This window comes from Eriocheir sinensis, unplaced genomic scaffold (genome assembly GCF_024679095.1).
Source record: "Eriocheir sinensis breed Jianghai 21 unplaced genomic scaffold, ASM2467909v1 Scaffold40, whole genome shotgun sequence".
NCBI classification, from domain to species: domain Eukaryota; kingdom Metazoa; phylum Arthropoda; class Malacostraca; order Decapoda; family Varunidae; genus Eriocheir; species Eriocheir sinensis.
Window position 1 is genome coordinate 524,562 of NW_026111721.1, and position 21,490 is coordinate 546,051.

Below are 21,490 nucleotides of genomic sequence, written 5' to 3' on the forward strand. Positions count from 1 at the left end.
AAAAAACAAATAAAATAACTAAAATTTGTATAAAAATATATACAAAAATACACAAAAATAATTTAAATTTGTTTGAAAATAGATATGCAAAATACACATAAAGTTAGGCAAATTTGTATTGAAATACATATACAAAACTCACATAAAATAACGTAAATTTTTATGAAAATATATAAACAAATACATATAAAATAACGTAAATTTGGATAAAATATATATACAAAATATACATTAAATATTTTAAATATGTATAAAAATATATTATATTATATATATTTTTATTGATATTTGCATTTACATTTTTTTATTGGTATTTTGTCTATTTATTTTGATACGAGTTACATGATTATTTGTGTATTTTGTACATTTTTTTTATAAGTATTTACATTATTTAATGTGTATTTTGTTTATATATTTTTATACAAATTTACGTTATTATATGTGTATTTGTATAAGTATTTTGATACAAATTTACATTATTTTATGTATTTTGTATATATATTTCAATTCAAATTTAGCTTATTTTATGTGTATTTTGTATATCTCTTTATTTTAATACAAAATCAAATATTTTATGTTTTTTGGTATATATATTTTTATAAAAAATGCGTTATTTTATGGGTATTTTCCATTTTAATTTTCATACAAATTTACATTATTTTATTAATATTTTCTGTATTTATTTTGATACGATTTACATTATTTTATTTGCGTTTTGTATATATTTTTTTATACATATTTACATTATTTAATGTGTTTTTTGTATATATATTTGATACAAATTTACGTTATATTAAGTCTATATGTTTATATATTTTCATTCAAATTTACATTATTTTATGTGTATTTTGTATATGTATTTCAATACAAATTTACCTAATTTTATATGTTTTTTGTATATTTATTTTCATACAAGATTAAATTATTTTTGTGTATTTTTGTATATAGTTTTATACAAATTTTGGTTATTTTATGTGTATTTTGTATATCTATTTTCATACAAATACACCTTCTTTTCATGATATTTTGTTTATTTATTTTGACACGAATTAACATTATTTAATGTGTATTTTGTATATATATTTTTATACGTATTTACATTATTTCAAGTGTATTTTGTATATATATTTCTATAGAAATCTGCGTTATTTTATGTGTATTCGTATATATTTTGAAACAAATTTACATTGTTTTATGTGTATTTTGCATATTTTTTTAATACAAATTTACCTTATTGTATGTGCATTTTGTATATTAATTTTAATACAAATTTGATTAATCTATGTGTATTTTTGTATATGTATTTTTATAAAAATATCCTTTATTTTATGGGTATTTTGCATCTTTATTTTCATACAAATTTACATTATTTTATTGATATTCTGTGTATTTATTTTGATATGATTTTACATTATTCTATGTGTATTTTGTATATATATTTTATATAAAATGTATTTCTTTTCATTTCATACAAATCTACATTATTTTATGTGTTTTTTGTACATGTATTTAAATACAAATTTAACTAGTTATATGTGTATTTTGTATATCTATTTTGTATGTATATTTTCATAGAAATTTACTCTATTTTATGAGTATTCGTATATATATTTTGATACAAATTTACATTATTAATGTGTATTTTGCATATCTATTTCAATACAAATTTACTTTATTGTACGTGCATTTTGTATATTTATTTTAATACAAATTTAATTATTTTCTATGTATTTTTGTATATATATTTTTATGCAAATATGCGTTATTACATGGATATTTTGCATCTTTATTTTCATACAAATTTACATTATTTTATTGATATTCTCTTTATTTATTTTGATACGATTTAACATTATTCTATGTGTTTTTTGTATATATATTTTTTTATATATATTTACATTATTTAATGTTAATTTTGTATATATTTTCTATCCTAATTTATATTATTTTATGTGTATTTGTTTATATATTTTCATACATATTTACACTATTTTATGTGTTTTTTGTATATATATATTTTTCTACGTATTTAAATTATTTTATGTGTATTTTGTATATACATTTTCATAAAAAAATTACGTTATTTTATTGTGTGTATAAGTATATATTTTGATACAAATTTTATACAAATTCATGTTATTTAATGTGTATTTGTATATATATTTTCATACAAATTTATATTATTTTATGTGTATTTTTTCATATATTTCATTACAAATTTACCTTATTTTATGTTTATTTTGTAAATTTATTTCATTCAATTTTAAATTATTTTATGTGTATATTTGTATTTGTATTTAGGTTATTTTATGTGTATTTTGTATATATATTTTCATCCAAAATTACATTATTTTATTGGTATTTCTTAATTTAATTCGATACGAATTTAGATTATTTCATAGGTATTTTGTATACATATTTTTATACTCATTTACATTATCTAATGTGTGTTTTGTATATATATTTTTATGCAAATTTATCTAATGTTCCTTTTTGTACATATATTTTTATAGAAATTTGCGTTATTTTATGTATATAGTTTTATATAAATTTACGTTATTTTATGTGCATTTTGTATATTTATATTTATACAAATACACATTCTTTTATTGGTATATTGTTTATTTACATTTATACGAATTTACATTATTTTATGTGTATTTTGTATACATTTTTTTATACGTATTTACTTTATTTTATGTGTATTTTGTATATGTATTTTTATAGAAATCTACGTTATTTTATGTGTATTCGTATATATATTTTGAAACAAATTTACATTATTTTATATGTATTTTCCATATCTATTTCAATACAAATTTACCTTATTGTATGTGCATTTTGTATATTTATTTTAATACAAGTTCAAATACTTTATGTGTATTTTGGTATCAATAATTTTATAAAAAAATGCGTTATTTTATAGGTATTTTGCATCTTAATTTTCATTTTATATGTACTTTGTATATATATTTTTATACGCTCTTACATTATTTAATATTTATTTTGAATATATATTTTATACAAATTCATGGTATTTTATGTGTATTTGTATATATTTTCATATAAATTTACATTATTGTATTTGTATTTTGTACATATATTTTATTACAAATCTTCCTTATTTTATGTTTATTTTGTATGTGTATTTTGTATATTTATATTTATCCAAATACACATTCTTTTATTGGTATTTTGTTTATTTATTTTAATTCGAGTTTACATTATTTTATGTGTATTTTGAATACATTTTTTTATACGTATTTACTTAATTTTATGTGTATTTTGTATATATATGTATTTTATTTGAATTCGTATATATATTTTGAAACAAATTTACATTGTTTTATATGTATTTTTGCATATCTCTTTCAATACAAATTTACCTTATTGAATATGCATTTTGTATATTTATTTCAATACAAATTTAAAAAATTTATGTGTATTTTGGTATATATATTTTTATAAGAAATGCGCTATTTTATGGGAATTTTGCATCTTTATTTTCATACAAATTTACATTATTTTATTAATATTCGGTGTATTTATTTTGATACGATTTTACATTATTCTATTTGTTTTTTGTATATACTTTTTTATACATGTTTACATTATTTAATGTGTATCATGCATATATATTTTATACAAAGTTATTATCGATTATCTATTTTCATACAAATAGACATTCTTTTCATGATATTTTGTTTATTTATTTTGACACGAATTTACATTATTTGATATGTATTTTGTATATATATTTTTATACGTATTTACATAATTTCATTTGTATTTTGTATATATATTTAATAGATATTCAAAATACATAAAATAACCTAAATTTGTATCAAACTATATACAAAATACACAAAATATTTTAAATTTGTATGAAAATAAATATACAAAATACACATAAAATTAGGTAAATTTGTATGGAAATACATATACAAAATACATAAAACAATGTAAATTTGAATGAAAATACATAAACAAATACACTAAAATAACGTAAATTTGTATAAAATATATACAAAACACAAATACAATAATGTAAAATCGTATCAAAATAAATACACAGAATATTAAAATAATGTAAATTTGTATGAAAATAAAGACAAAATACCCATAAAATAATATTTTTATTTATAAAATATATATACAAAAATAAATATATACAAAATACACATAAATGAATACGTATAAATTGTATAAAATACATATAAAATAATGTAAATTGTATCAAAATAAATAAACAAAATACCAATAAAAGAATGTGTATTTGTATAAATATAAATATATAAATACACATAAAATAACGTAAATTTATATAAAACTATATACATATATACACAGAAGTAATTAAATTTGTATGAAAATATATACAAAATACACACAAAATAAGCTAAATACATGAAATAAAGTAAATTTGTATCAAAATATTTTTATACAAATACACATATAATAACGTAAATTTGTATGAAATATATAAACAAAATACACATTAAATAATGTAAATACGTATAAAAATGTGTACAAAATACACATATAATCATGTAATTCGTATCAAAATAAATAAACAAAATACCAATAAAATAATATAAATTTGTATGAGTAAACGTGTGTGTTGCATATTTTTTCAATACAAATTTACCTTATTATATACGCATTTTGTATATTAATTTTAATACAAATTTAATTATTCGATGTGTATTTTTGTATCTGTATTTTTATAAACATATGCTTTATTTTTGGGGTATTTTGAATCTTTTTTCATAAAATTTACATTATTTTATTGATATTCTGCTCATTCATTTTCATACGAATTGACATTATTCTATGTGTATTTTGTATATATTTTTCATACAAATTTACGTTATTTTATGTGTATTTGTTTATATATTTTGACACAAATTTACAATATTTTATGGCTATTTTGTATATTCATTTCAAAAGAAATTTACCTAGTTTTATGTGTATTTTGTATATCTATTTTCATACAAACTCAAATTATTTCTATGTATTTTTGTATATATTTTAATACAAATTTTAGTTATGTTATGTGTATTTTGTAAATTTATTTTCATTCATATATATATTATTTTATTGGTGTGTTGTTGATTTATATTGATACGAATTTACATTATTTTATATGTACTTTGTATATATATTTTTATACGCTTTTACATTATTTAATATTTATTTTGTATATATATTTTTATACAAATTCATGGCATTTTATGTGTATTTGTATATATATTTTCATATAAATTTACATTATTTTATGTGTATTTTGTACATATATTTTATTACAAATCTACCTTATTTTATGTTTATTTTGTATATGTATTTTGTATATTTATATTTATCCAAATACACATTCTTTTATTGGTATTTTGTTTATTTATTTTAAATCGAATTTACATTATTTTATGTGTATTTTGTATACATTTTTTTATACGTATTTACTTAATTTTATGTGTATTTTGAATATATATTTTTATAGAAATCTACGTTTTTTTATTTGTATTCGTATATATATTTTGAAACAAATTTACATTGTTTTATATGTATTTTTGCATATCTCTTTCAATACAAATTTACCTTATTGTATATGCATATTGTATATTTATTTCAATACAAATTTAAAAATTTTATGTGTATTTTGGTATATATATTTTTATAAGAAATGCGCTATTTTATGGGAATTTTGCATCTTTATTTTCATACAAATTTACATTATTTTATTAATATTCGGTGTATTTATTTTGATACGAATTTACATTATTCTATTTTTTTTTTTGTATATACTTTTTTACACATATTTACATTATTTAATGAGTATCTTGCATATATATTTCATACAAATTTATCATCTATTATTTATTTTTATACAAATACACATTCTTTACATGATATTTTGATTATTTATTTTGACACGAATTTACATTATTTGATATGTATTTTGTATATATATTTTTATACGTATTTACATAATTTCATATGTATTTTGTCTATATATTTCTATAGAAATCTACTTTATTTTATGTGTATTCGAATATATATTTTGAAACAAATTTACATTGTTTTATATGTATTTTTGAATATCTCTTTTAATACAAATTTACCTTACTGTATATGCATTTTGTATATTTATTTCAATACAAATTTAAATATTTTATGTGTATTTTGGTATATATATTATTATAAAAAATGCGAAAATTTTTGGGAATTTTGCATCTTTATTTTCATACAAATTTGTATTATTTTATTGATATTCTGTGTATTTATTTTGATACGATTTTACATTATTGTATTTGTTTTTTGTATATATATTTTTTTATACACATTTACATTATTTAATGTGTATCTTGCATATATATTTTTACAAATTTACGTTATTTTAAGTGTATTTGTTTTTATATTTTCATTCAAATTTACATTTATTTTAATTCGAAATTACATTATTTTATGTGTATTTTGTATACATTTTTTTATACGTATTTACTTAATTTTATGTGTATTTTGTATATATATTTTTATAGAAATCTACGTTTTTTTATTTGTATTCGTATATATATTTTGAAACAAATTTACATTGTTTTATATGTATTTTTGCATATCTCTTTCAATACAAATTTATCTTATTGTATGTGCATTTTGTATATTTATTTCAATGAAAATTTAAATATCTTATGTGAATTTTGGTATATATATTTTTATAAGAAATGCGCTATTTTATGGGAATTTTGCATCTTTATTTTCATACAAATTTACATTATTTTATTAATATTCGGTGTATTTATTTTGATACGATGTTACATTATTCTATTTGTTTTTTGTATATACTTTTTTATACATATTTACATTATTTAATGTGTATCTTGCATATATATTTTATACAAATTTATTATCTATTATCTATTTTCATACAAATACACATTCTTTTCATGATATTTTGTTTATTTATTTTGACACGAATTTACATTATTTGATATGTATTTTGTATATATATTTTTATACGTATTTACATAACTTCATATGTATTTTGTATATATATTTCTATAGAAATCTACTTTATTCTATGTGTATTCGTATATATATTTTGAAACAAATTTACATTGTTTTATATGTATTTTTGAATATCTCTTTCAATACAAATTTACCTTACTATATAATATATTTTTATAAAAAATGCGATAATTTTTGGAAATTTTGCATCTTTATTTTCATACAAATTTACATTATTTTATTGATATTCTGTGTATTTATTTTGATACGATTTTACATTATTCTATTTGTTTTTTGTATATATATTTTTTATACACATTTACATTATTTAATGTGTATCTTGCATATATATTTTATTCAAATTTACGTTATTTTAAGTGTATTTGTTTATATATTTTCTTTCAAATTTACATTATTTGATGTGTATTTTGTATATGTATTTCAATACAAATTTACCTAATTTTATGTGTATTTTGTATATTTCTTTTCAAACAATTTTAGATTATTTTTGTGTATTTTTGTATATAGATTTATACAAATTTAGGTTATTTTATGTACGCATTTACATTATTTAGTGTGTGTTTTGTATATATATTTTTTTTGCAAATTTAATTTATGTGCATTTTTGAACATATATTTTTATAGAAATTTGCGTTATTTGTATATGTTTTCTCATACAAATTTACATTTTTTTTTGCTATTTTGTTTATTTATTTTGATACGAATTACATGATTATATGTGTATTTTGTACATATTTTTTATACGTATTTACATTACTTAATGTGTATTTTGTTTATATATTTTTAAACAAATCTACGTTATTATATGTATTTGTATAAATATTTTGATACAGATTTACATTATTTTATGTATTTTGTATGTACATTTCAAATCAACATTAGCTTATTTTAGCTGTATTTTGTATATATATTTTCATACAAATTTAATTACTTCTGTGTATTTTTGTATATAGTTTTATACAAATTTACGATATTTTATGTGTATTTTGTATATTTATATTTATAGAAATACACATTCTTTTACTGGTATTTTGTTTATTTATTTTGATACGATTTTTATGTATTTTATTGTATTCATTTTTTTATACGTATTTACTTCATTTTGTGTATATATTTTTATAGAAATCTACGTTATTTTATGTGTATTCGTATATATATTTTGAAACAAATTTACATTGTTTTATATGAATTTTGCATATCTATTTCAATACAAATTTACCTTATAGCATGTGCATTTTTTATATTTATTTTAATACAAATTTTAATATTATATGTGTATTTTGGTATATATATTTTTATAAATAAAAAAATGCGTTATTTTATGGGTATTTTGCTTCTTTATTTTCATACAAATTTACATTATTTTATTAATATTCTGTGTATTTATTGTTGATACGATTTTACATTATTCTATTTGTGTTTTGTATATATTTTTTTATACATATTTTCATTATTTAATGTGTATTTTGTATATATTTTTGATACAAATTTACGTTATTTTAAGTGTACATTTTTATATATTTTCATTCAAATTTTCATTATTATATGTGTATTTTGTATATGTATTTCAATACAAATTTACCTAATTTTATGTGTATTTTGTATATTTATTTTCATATAAATTTAAATTATTTTTGTGTATTTTTGTATATAGTTTTATACAAACTAAGGCTATTTTATGAGTATTTTGTATATCTATTTTCATACAAATACACATTCTTTTATTGATATTTTGTTTATTTATTTTGACGAGAATTTAAACTATTTAATGTGTATTTTGCATATATATATTTTTATACGTATTTACATCATTTCATGTGTATTTTGTATATATATTTCTATAGAAATCTACGTTATTTTATGTGTATTCGTATATATATTTTGAAACAAATTTACACTTTTATGTGCATTTTGTATATTTTTTCAATACAAATTTACCTTATTGTACGTGCATTTTGTATATTAATTTTAATACACATTTAATTATTCTATGTGTATTTTTGTATATGTATTTAAAAAAAATATGATTTATTTTATGGGTATTTTTCATCTTTATTTTCATACAAAATTACATTATTTTATTGATATTCTGTGTATTTATTTTGATACGATTTTAAATTATTCTATGTATATTTTGTATATCTATTTTATACAAATGTACGTTATTTTATGTGAATTTGTTTTCATTTCATACAAATTTACATTATTTTATGTGTATTTTGTACATGTATTTAAATACAAATTTAACTAATTATATGTGTATTTTGTATATCTATTTTCATACAAATTGAATTTATTTGTATTTATGAATGTATTTTGTATATATTTTTATTCAAATTTTCGTAATTTTATGTGTATTTTGTATATTTATTTTTATACAAATATACGTTCTTTTCTCGGAATTTTGTTTATTTATTTTGATACGAATTTTTTTTTTTTATGTGTATTTGATATATATATTTTTATACTTATTTACATAATTTTATATGTATTTTGAATATATATTATCATATAAATTTTATGTGTATTTTGTATATTTCTTTTCATACAAATTTAAATTAAATTAATATATATTTGAATGAAAATAAATTTACAAAATACACATAACATAACTAAAATTTGTATTAAAATATATACAAAAATACATAGAAATAATTTGAGTTTGTATGAAAATAGATATACAAAATACACATAAAACTAGGTGAATTTCTTTTGAAATGTATATTCAAAATACGCATAAAATATTGTAAATTTGTGTCAATATATATAAACAAATACACATAAAATAACGTAAATTTGTATGAAAAATATATACAAAATACATATAGAATAATGTCAATTCGTATCAAAATGAATGAGCAGAATATCAATAAAATAAATTAAATTTCTATGAAAATAAAGATGCAAAATACACAAAAAATAAAGCATATGTTTATAAAAGTACATATAAACAATGTAAATTTGTTTCAAAATATATATACGAATACACATGAAATAAGGTAGATTTCTATAAAAATATATATACAAAATACACATAAAATTAAGTAAATACGTATAAAAAATGTACACAAAATACACATAAAATAATGTAAACTAGTATCAACATAAATAAACAAAATACCAATAAAAGAATGTGTATTTGTATAAATATATATATACAAAATACACATTAAATAATATAAATTTGTTTAAAACTATACAAAATACACATGAAATGATGTAAATACGTATAAAAATATATATACTAAATACACATTAAATAATGTAAATTCGCGTCAAAATAAATAAACAAAATATCAATAAAAGAATGTGTATTTGTATGAAAATAGATATACAAAATACACATAAAATAACCTAAATTTGTATCAAACTATATACAAAAATACACAAAAATATTTAAAATTTGTATGAAAATAAATATACAAAATACACATAAAATTAGGTAAATTTTTATTGAAATACATACACAAAATAGACATAAAATAATGTAAATTTGAATGAAAATACATAAACAAATACACTTAAAATAACGTAAATTTGTATAAAAAAAAAATGTACAAAACACAAATAGAATAATGTAAAATCGTATCAAAATAAATACACAGAATATTAATAAAATAATGTAAATTTGTATGAAAATAAAGAAGCAAAATACCCATAAAATAACGCATTTTTTTTTTTAAATATATATACCAAAATACATATATAAAATTTAAATTGTATTAAGATAAATATACAAAATGCACATAAAAAAGGTAAATTTGTATTGAAATAGATATGCAAAATACATATAAAACAATGTAAATTTGTTTCAAAATATATATACGAAAAATACACAGAAGTAATTAAATTCGTATGAAAATAGATATACAAAATACAGATAAAATAAGCTAAATTTGAAATGAAATGTATATACAAAATACAATATTTTATGTGTATATTTGTATTTGTATTTAGGTTATTTTTTGTGTATTTTCTATATTTTTTCATCCTAAATTACATGATTTTATTGGTATTTTGTTAATTTAATTCGATACGAATTTAGATTAATTCATAGGTATTTTCTATACATATTTTTATACTCATTTACATTATCTAATGTGTGTTTTGTATATATATTTTCATGCAAATTTATTTTATGTTCATTTTTGTACATATATTTTTATAGAAATTTGCGTTATTTTATGTATATAGTTTTATATAAATTTACGTTATTTTTTGTGCATTTTGTATATTTATATTTATACAAATTGTTTAATTGTTTAATTACATTTATACGAATTTACATTATTTTATGTGTATTTTGTATACATTTTTTTATACGTATTTACTTAATTTTATATGTATTTTGTATATGTATTTTTATAGAAATCTACGTTATTTTATGTGTATTCGTATATATATTTTGAAACAAATTTACATTATTTTATATGTATTTTCATATCTATTTCAATACAAATTTACCTTATTGTATGTGCATTTTGTATATTTATTTTAATACAAATTGAAATATTTTATGTGTATTTTGGTATCAATTATTTTATAAAAAAACGTAAATTTGTATAAAAAAAATATGTACAAAACACAAATAGAATAATGTAAAATTATATCAAAATAAATACACAGACTATTAATAAAATAATGTAAATTTGTATGAAAATAAAGAAGCAAAATACCCATAAAATAACGCATTTTTTTTATTTATAAAAATATATATACCAAAATACACATCAAAAAATTAAATTTGTATTAAAATAAATATACAAAAAACACATACAATAAGGTAAATTTGTATTGAAATAGATATGCAAAATACATATAAAACAATGTAAATTTGTTTCAAAATATATATACGAATACACATAAAATAACGTAGATTTCTATAAAAATATATATACAAAATACACATAAAATGAAGTAAATACGTATGAAAAAATGTATACAAAATACACAAAATAATATAAATTCGTATCAAAATAAATAAACAAAATACCAATAAAAGAATGTGTATATGTATAAATATAAATATAGAAAATACACATAAAATAACGTAAATTTATATAAAAATATATACAAAAATACACAGAAGTAATTAAATTTGTATGAAAATATATACAAAATACACACAAAATAAGCTAAATTTGAATTGAAATATATATACAAAATACACATATTTTGCATATCTATTTTCAAACAAATTTTAATTATTTTTGTGTATTTTTGTATATATTTATTTTTGTTATACATAGAATAATGTAAAATCGTATCAAATTAAGAACACAGAATATCAATAAAATTATTTAAATTTGTATGAAAATAAAGATGCAAAATACCCATAAGATAAAGCATATTTTTTTTTAAAAATACATATACAAAAATACACATAGAATAATTAAATCTGTATTAAAATTAATATACATAATGCACACATACTAAAAGGCAAATTTGTATTGAAAAAAAACGCAAAATACAAATAAAACAGTGTAAATTTGTTTCAAAATATATATACGAATACACATAAAATAGCCTGTATATTGTATATCTATTTTCATAAAAATACACATTCTTTTATTGATATTTTGTTTATTTATTTTGACGCGAATTTACATTATTTAATGTGTATTTTATATATATATATATATATATATATATATATATATATATATATATATATATATATATATATATATATATATATATATATATATATATATATATATATATATATATATATATATATATATATATATATATATATATATATATATATATATATATATATATATATATTTACATCATTTGATGTGTATTTTGTATATATATTTCTATAGAAATCTACGTTGATTTATGAGTATTCGTATATAGATTTTGAAATAAATTTACACTGTTTTATGTGTATTTTGCATATTTTTTCAATACAAATTTACCTTATTGTATATGCATTTTGTATATTAATTTTAATACAAATTAATATATATTAATATACAAATTATGCTGTGTGTATTTTTGTATATGTATTTTTATAAAAATATGCTTTATTTTATGGGTATTTTGCATTTTTATTTTCATACAAATTTATATTATTTTATTTATATTCTGTTTATTTTTTTTTAAACAATTTTACATTATTCTATGTGTATTTTGTATATCTATTTTTATACGTATTTACTTAATTTTATGTGTATTTTGTATATATATTTTTTATAGAAATTATGCTGTGTGTATTTTTGTATATGTATTTTTATAAAAATATGCTTTATTTTATGGGTATTTTGCATTTTTATTTTCATACAAATTTACATTATTTTATTTATATTCTGTTTATTTTTTTTAAACAATTTTACATTATTCTATGTGTATTTTGTATATCTATTTTTATACGTATTTACTTAATTTTATGTGTATTTTGTATATATATTTTTATAGAAATCTACGTTATTTTATGTGTATTCGTATATTTATTTTGAAACAAATTTACATTGTTTTATATGTATTTTTGCATATCTCTTTCAATACAAGTTTACCTTATTGAATGTGCATTTTGTATATTTATTTCAATACAAATTTAAATATTTTATGTGTATTTTGGTATATATATTTTTATAAGAAATGCGCTATTTGATGGGAATTTTGCATCTTTATTTTCATACAAATTTACATTATTTTATTAATATTCGGTGTATTTATTTAGTTATGATTTCACATTATTCTATTTGTTTTTTGTATATATATTTTTTTTACATATTTACATTATTTAATGTGTATCTTGCTTATATATTTCATACAAATTTATGATCTATTATTTATTTTCATGCAAATACACATTCTTTTCATGATATTTTGTTTATTTATTTTGACACGAATTTACCTAGATATGTATTTTGTATATATATTTTTATACGTATTTACATAATTTCATGAGTATTTTGTATATATATTTCTATAGAAATCTACGTTATTTTATGTGTATTCGTATATATATTTTGAAACAAATTAACTTTGTTTTATATGTATTTTTGAATATCTCTTTCAATACATATTTACCATACTGTATATGCATTTTGCATAGTTTTATACAAATTTACGTTATTTTATGTGTATTTTGTATATTTATATTTATACAAATACACATTCTTTTATTGGTATTTTGTTTATTTATTTATGCTGTGTGTATTTTTGTATATGTATTTTTATAAAAATATGCTTTATTTTATGGGTATTTTGCATTTTTATTTTCATACAAATTTACATTATTTTATTTATATTCTGTTTATTTTTTTTTAAACAATTTTACATTATTCTATGTGTATTTTGTATATCTATTTTTATACGTATTTACTTAATTTTATGTGTATTTTGTATATATATTTTTATAGAAATCTACGTTATTTTATGTGTATTCGTATATTTATTTTGAAACAAATTTACATTGTTTTATATGTATTTTTGCATATCTCTTTCAATACAAGTTTACCTTATTGAATGTGCATTTTGTATATTTATTTCAATACAAATTTAAATATTTTATGTGTATTTTGGTATATATATTTTTATAAGAAATGCGCTATTTGATGGGCATTTTGCATCTTTATTTTCATACAAATTTACATTATTTTATTAATATTCGGTGTATTTATTTAGTTATGATTTCACATTATTCTATTTGTTTTTTGTATATATATTTTTTTTACATATTTACATTATTTAATGTGTATCTTGCTTATATATTTCATACAAATTTATGATCTATTATTTATTTTCATGCAAATACACATTCTTTTCATGATATTTTGTTTATTTATTTTGACACGAATTTACCTAGATATGTATTTTGTATATATATTTTTATACGTATTTACATAATTTCATGAGTATTTTGTATATATATTTCTATAGAAATCTACGTTATTTTTTGTGTATTCGTATATATATTTTGAAACAAATTAACTTTGTTTTATATGTATTTTTGAATATCTCTTTCAATACATATTTACCTTACTGTATATGCATTTTGCATAGTTTTATACAAATTTACGTTATTTTATGTGTATTTTGTATATTTATATTTATACAAATACACATTCTTTTATTGGTATTTTGTTTATTTATTTTGATACGAATTTACATTATTTTATGTGTATTTTGTATACATTTTCTTATATGTATTTACTTCATTTTATGTGTATTTTGTATATGTATTTTTATATAAATCTACGCTATTTTATGTGTATTCGTATATATATTTTGAAACAAATTTACATTGTTTTATATGTATTTTGCATATCTATTTCAATACAGATTTACCTTATTGTGTGTATTTTGTATATTTATTTTAATACAAATTAATTTTTCATGTGTATTTTGGTATATATTTTTATAAAAAATGCGTTATTTAATGGGTATTTTGCATCTTTATTTTCATACAAATTTACATTGTTTTATTAATATTCTGTGTATTTATTTTGATACGATTTTACATTATTCTATTTGTGTTTTGTATATATTTTTTTTATACATATTTACATTATTTAATGTGTATTTTGTATATTTTAAAACAAATTTACGTTATTTTATGCGCATCTGTTAAAATATTTTGATACAAATTTACATTATTTTATGTATTTTGTATATATATATCAATACAAATTTAGTTTATTTTATGTATATTTTGTATATCTATTTTCATTCGTATCAAAATAAATAAAGAAAATAGTAATCAAATAATGTAAATTTGTATGAGAAAACAAATACAAATACACATAAATTAACGCAAATTTCAAAAAAAATATATGTACAAAAATGCACATAAAATAAAGTAAATTTGCATAAAAATATATATAGAAAACACACATTAAATAAAGTAAATGCGTAAATAAAATAACCTAAATTTATATAAAACTATATACAAAAATACACAAAAAATATTAAAAATTTGTATGAAAAGAAATATACAAAATACACATAAAATTAGGTAAATTTGTATTGAAATACATATACAAAATACACATAGAATAATGTAAATTTGAATGAAAATATATAAACAAATACACTTAAAATAACGTAAATTTGTATAAAATATATATGCAAGATTCACATTAAATAATGTAAATGTGTATAAAAAAAATATATGCAAAAAAGAAATAGAATAATGTAAAATCCTATCAATATAAATACACAGAATATCAATAAAATAATGTAAATTTGTATGAAAAGAAAGATGCAAAATTCCCATAAAATAGCGCATTTTTTTTTTAAATATATATACAAAAATACACATAAAATATTTAAATATGTATTGAAATAAATATACAAAATGCATATACAGTAAGGTAAATGTGTATTGAAAGAGATATTCAATAATACATGTAAAACAAAGTAAATTTGTTTCAAAATATATATACGAATACACATAAAATAACGTAGATTTCTATAGAAATATATATACAAAATACACATGAAATTATGTAAATACGTATAAAAATATATATGCAAAATACATATCTATGTAAATTCGTGTCAAAATAAATAAACAAAATATCAATAAAAGAATGTGTATTTGTATGAAAATAGATATATAAAATACACATAAAATAACCTAAATTTGTACCAAACTATATACAAAAATACACAAAAATATTTTAAATTTGTATGAAAATAAATATACAAAATACACATAAAATTAGGTAAATTTGTATTGAAATACATACACAAAATACACATAAAATAATGTAAATTTGAATGAAAATACATAAACAAATACACTTAAAATAACGTAAATTTTTATAAAAAATATGTACAAAACACAAATAGAATAATGTAAAATCGTATCAAAATAAATACACAGAATATTAATAAAATAATGTAAATTTGTATGAAAATAAAGAAGGAAAATACCCATAAAATAACGCATTTTTTTTATTTATAAAAATATATATACCAAAATACACATAAAATGAAGTAAATACGTATAAAAAAATGTATACAAAATACACATAAAATAATGTAAATTCGTATCAAAATAAATACACAAAATACCAATAAAAGAATGTGTATTTGTATGAATATATATATACAAAATACACATAAAATAACGTAAATTTATATAAAACTAAATAGAAAAATACACAGAAGTAATTAAATTTGTATGAAAATATATACAAAATACACACGAAATAAGCTAAATTTGAATTGAAATATATATACAAAATACATGAAATAAAGTAAATTTGTATCAAAATATTTATACAAATACACATATAATAACGTAAATTTGTATGAAAATATATAAACAAAATACACATTAAATAATGTAAATACGTATAAAAACATATGTACAAAATACACATATAATCATGTAATTCGTATCAAAATAAATAAACAAAATACCAATAAAATAATATAAATTTGTATGAGTAAACGTGTATGATGCATATTTTTTCAGCTCAAATTTACCTTATTATATACGCATTTTGTATATTAATTTTAATACAAATTTAATTATTCGATGTGTATTTTTGTATCTATTTTTATAAATATATTCTTTATTTTTTGGGTATTTTGCATCTTTATTTTCATACAAATTTACATTATTTAATTGATATTCTGCTCATTCATTTTGATAGGAATTGACATTATTCTATGTGTATTTTGTATATATTTTTCATACAAATTTTCGTTATTTTATGTGTATTTGTTTATATATTTTGACACAAATTTACAATATTTTATGGGTAATTTGTATATACATTTCAAAAGAAATTTACCTAGTTTCATGTGTATTTTGTATATCTATTTTCATACAAACTCAAATTATTTCTATGTATTTTTGTATATATTTTAATACAAATTTAAGTTATGTTATGTGTATTTTGTAGATTTATTTTCATTCAAATATATATTATTTTATTGGTGTTTTGTTGATATATATTGATACGAGTTTACATTATTTTATATGTACTCTGGGTATATATTTTTATACGCTTTTCCATTATTTAATATTTATTTTGAATATATATTTTTATACAAATTCATGGTATTTTATGTGTATTTGTATATATATTTTCATATAAATTTACATTATTTTATGTGTATTTTGTACATATATTTTATTACAAATCTACCTTATTTTATGTTTATTTTGAGTGTGTATTTTGTATATTTATATTTATCCAAAAACACATTCTTTTATTGGTATTTTGTTTATTCATTTTAATTCGAATTTACATTATTTTATGTGTATTTTGTATACATTTTTTTATACGTATTTACTTAATTTTATGTGTATTTTGTATATATATATTTATAGAAATCTACGTTTTTTTTTTTTGTATTCGTATATATATTTTGAAACAAATTTACATTGTTTTATATGTATTTTTGCATATCTCTTTCAATACAAATTTACCTTATTGTATGTGCATTTTGTATATTTATTTCAATGCAAATTTAAAAAATTTATGTGTATTTTGGTATATATATTTTTATAAGATTACGAAAATTTGAATAAAAATATATACAAAAAAACAAAAAAATAATTTTCAATTTATATGAAAATAGATATACAAAATACAACTATAAGTAGTTAAATTTGTATTTAATTACATGTACAAAATACACATAAAATAATGTAAATTTGTATGAAATGAAAACAAATTCACATAAAATAACGTACATTTGTATACAATAGATATACAAAATAATTTTATGTGTATTTTGTATATTTATTTTCATACAAATTTAAATTATTTTTGTGTATTTTTGTATATAGTTTTATACAAACTTAGGTTATTTTATGAGTATTTTGTATATCTATTTTCATACACATACACATTCGTTTATTGATATTTTGTTTATGTATTTTGACGAGAATTTAAATTATTTAATGTGTATTTTGTATATATATATTTTTATACGTATTTACATCATTTTATGTGTATTTTGTATATATATTTCTATTGAAATCTACGTTATATTATGTGTATTCGTATATAGATTTTTTACAAATTTACAGTTTTATGTGTATTTTGCATATTTTTTCAATACAAATTTACCTTATTGTATATGCATTTTATATATTAATTTTAATACAAATTTAATTATTCTATGTGTATTTTTGTATATGTATTTTTATAAAAATATGCATTATTTTATGGGTATTTTCCATCTTTATTTTCATACAAATTTACGTTATTTTATTGATATTCTGCTCATTCATTTTGATATGATTTGACATTATTCTATGTGTATTTTGTATATATTTTTCAAACAAAGTTACGTTATTTTATGTGTATTTGTTTATATATTTTGACACAAATTTACAATATTTTATGGGTATTTTGTATATATATTTCAAAAGAAATTTACCTAGTTTGATGTGTATTTTGAATATCTATTTTCATACAAACTCAAATTATTTTTATGTATTTTTGTATATATTTCAATACAAATTTTAGTTATGTTATGTGTATTTTGTAAATCTATTTTCATTCAAATATATATTATTTTATTGGCATTTTGTTGATATATATTGATACGAATTTACATTATTTTATATGTACTTTTTATATATATTTTTATACGCATTTACATTATTTAATATTTATTTTGAATATATATTTTTATACAAATTCATGGTATTTTATGCGTATTTGTATATATATTTTCATATAAATTTACATTATTTTATGTGTATTTTGTACATATATTTCATTACAAATTTACCTTATTTTATGTTTATTTTGTATGTGTATTTTGTACATTTATATTTATACAAATACACATTCTTTTATTGGTATTTTGTTTATTTATTTTGTTTCGAATTTATATTATTTTATGTGTATTTTGTTTACATTTTTTTATACGTATTTACCTAATTTTATGTGTATTTTGTATATATATTTTTAAAGATATCTACGTTATTTTATGTGTATTCGTATATATATTTTGAAACAAATTTACATTGTTTTATATGTATTTTTGCATATCTCTTTCAATAGAAGTTTACCTTATTGTATGTGCATTTTGTATATTTATTTCAATACAAATTTAAATATTTTGTATGTATTTTGGTATATATATATTTATAAGAAATGCGCTATTTGATGGGAATTTTGCATCTTTATTTTCATACAAATTTACATTATTTTATTAATATTCGGTGTATTTATTTTGATACGATCTTACATTATTCTATTTGTTTTTTGTATATATATTTTTTTATACATATTTACATTATTGAATGTATATCTTGCAAATATATTTCATACAAATTTATTATCTATTATTTATTTTCATACAAATACACATTCTTTTCATGATATTTTGTTCATTTATTTTGACACGAATTTACATTACTTAATATGTATTTTATATATATATTTTTATACGTATTTACATAATTTCATGTGTATTTTGTATATATATTTCTATAGAAATCTACGTTATTTTATATGTATTCGTATATATATTTTGAAACAAATTTACAATGTTTTATTTGTATTTTGCGTTTTTTTTAATACAAATTTACCTTATTGTATGTGTGCATTTTGTATATTAATTTTAATACAAATTTAATTATTCTATGTGTATTTTTGTATATGTATTTAAAAAAAAATGCTTTATCTTATAGGTATTTTGCATATTTATTTTCATACAAATTTAAATTATTTTATTGATATTCTGTGTACTTATTTTGATACGATTTTCCATTATTCTATGTATAACAAAAATAAATACAGAATACTCAAAAATAGATATGCAAAATACATATAAACAATGTAAATTTGTTTCAAAATATATATACGTATACACATGAAATAAGGTAGATTTCTATAAAAATTTATATACAAAATACACATAAAACTAAGTAAATACGCATAAAAAATGTATACAAAAATTAACATAAAATAATGTAAATTAGTATCAAAATAAATAAACAAAATACCAATAAAAGAATGTGTATTTGTATAAATATATATATACAAAATACACATTAAATAATATAAATTTGTTTAAAACTATACAAAATACACATGAGATGATGTAAATACGTATAAAAATATACAAACAAAATACACATTAAATAATGTAAATTCGCGTCAAAATAAATAAACAAAATATCAATAAAAGAATGTGTATTTGTATGAAAATAGATATACAAAATACACATAAAATAACCTAAATTTGTATCAAACTATATACAAAAATACACAAAAATATTTTAAATTTAAATTTACCTTATTGTATGCATTTTGTATATTTATTTTAATACAAATTCAAATATTTTATGTGTATTTTGGTATATATAATTTTATAAAAAAATGCGTTATTTTATAGGTATTTTGCATCTTAGTTTTCATACAAATGTACATTATTTTATTAATATTCTGTGAATATATTTTGATACGATTTTATATTATACTATTTGTGTTTGGTATATATTTTTTTATACATATTTTCTTTATTT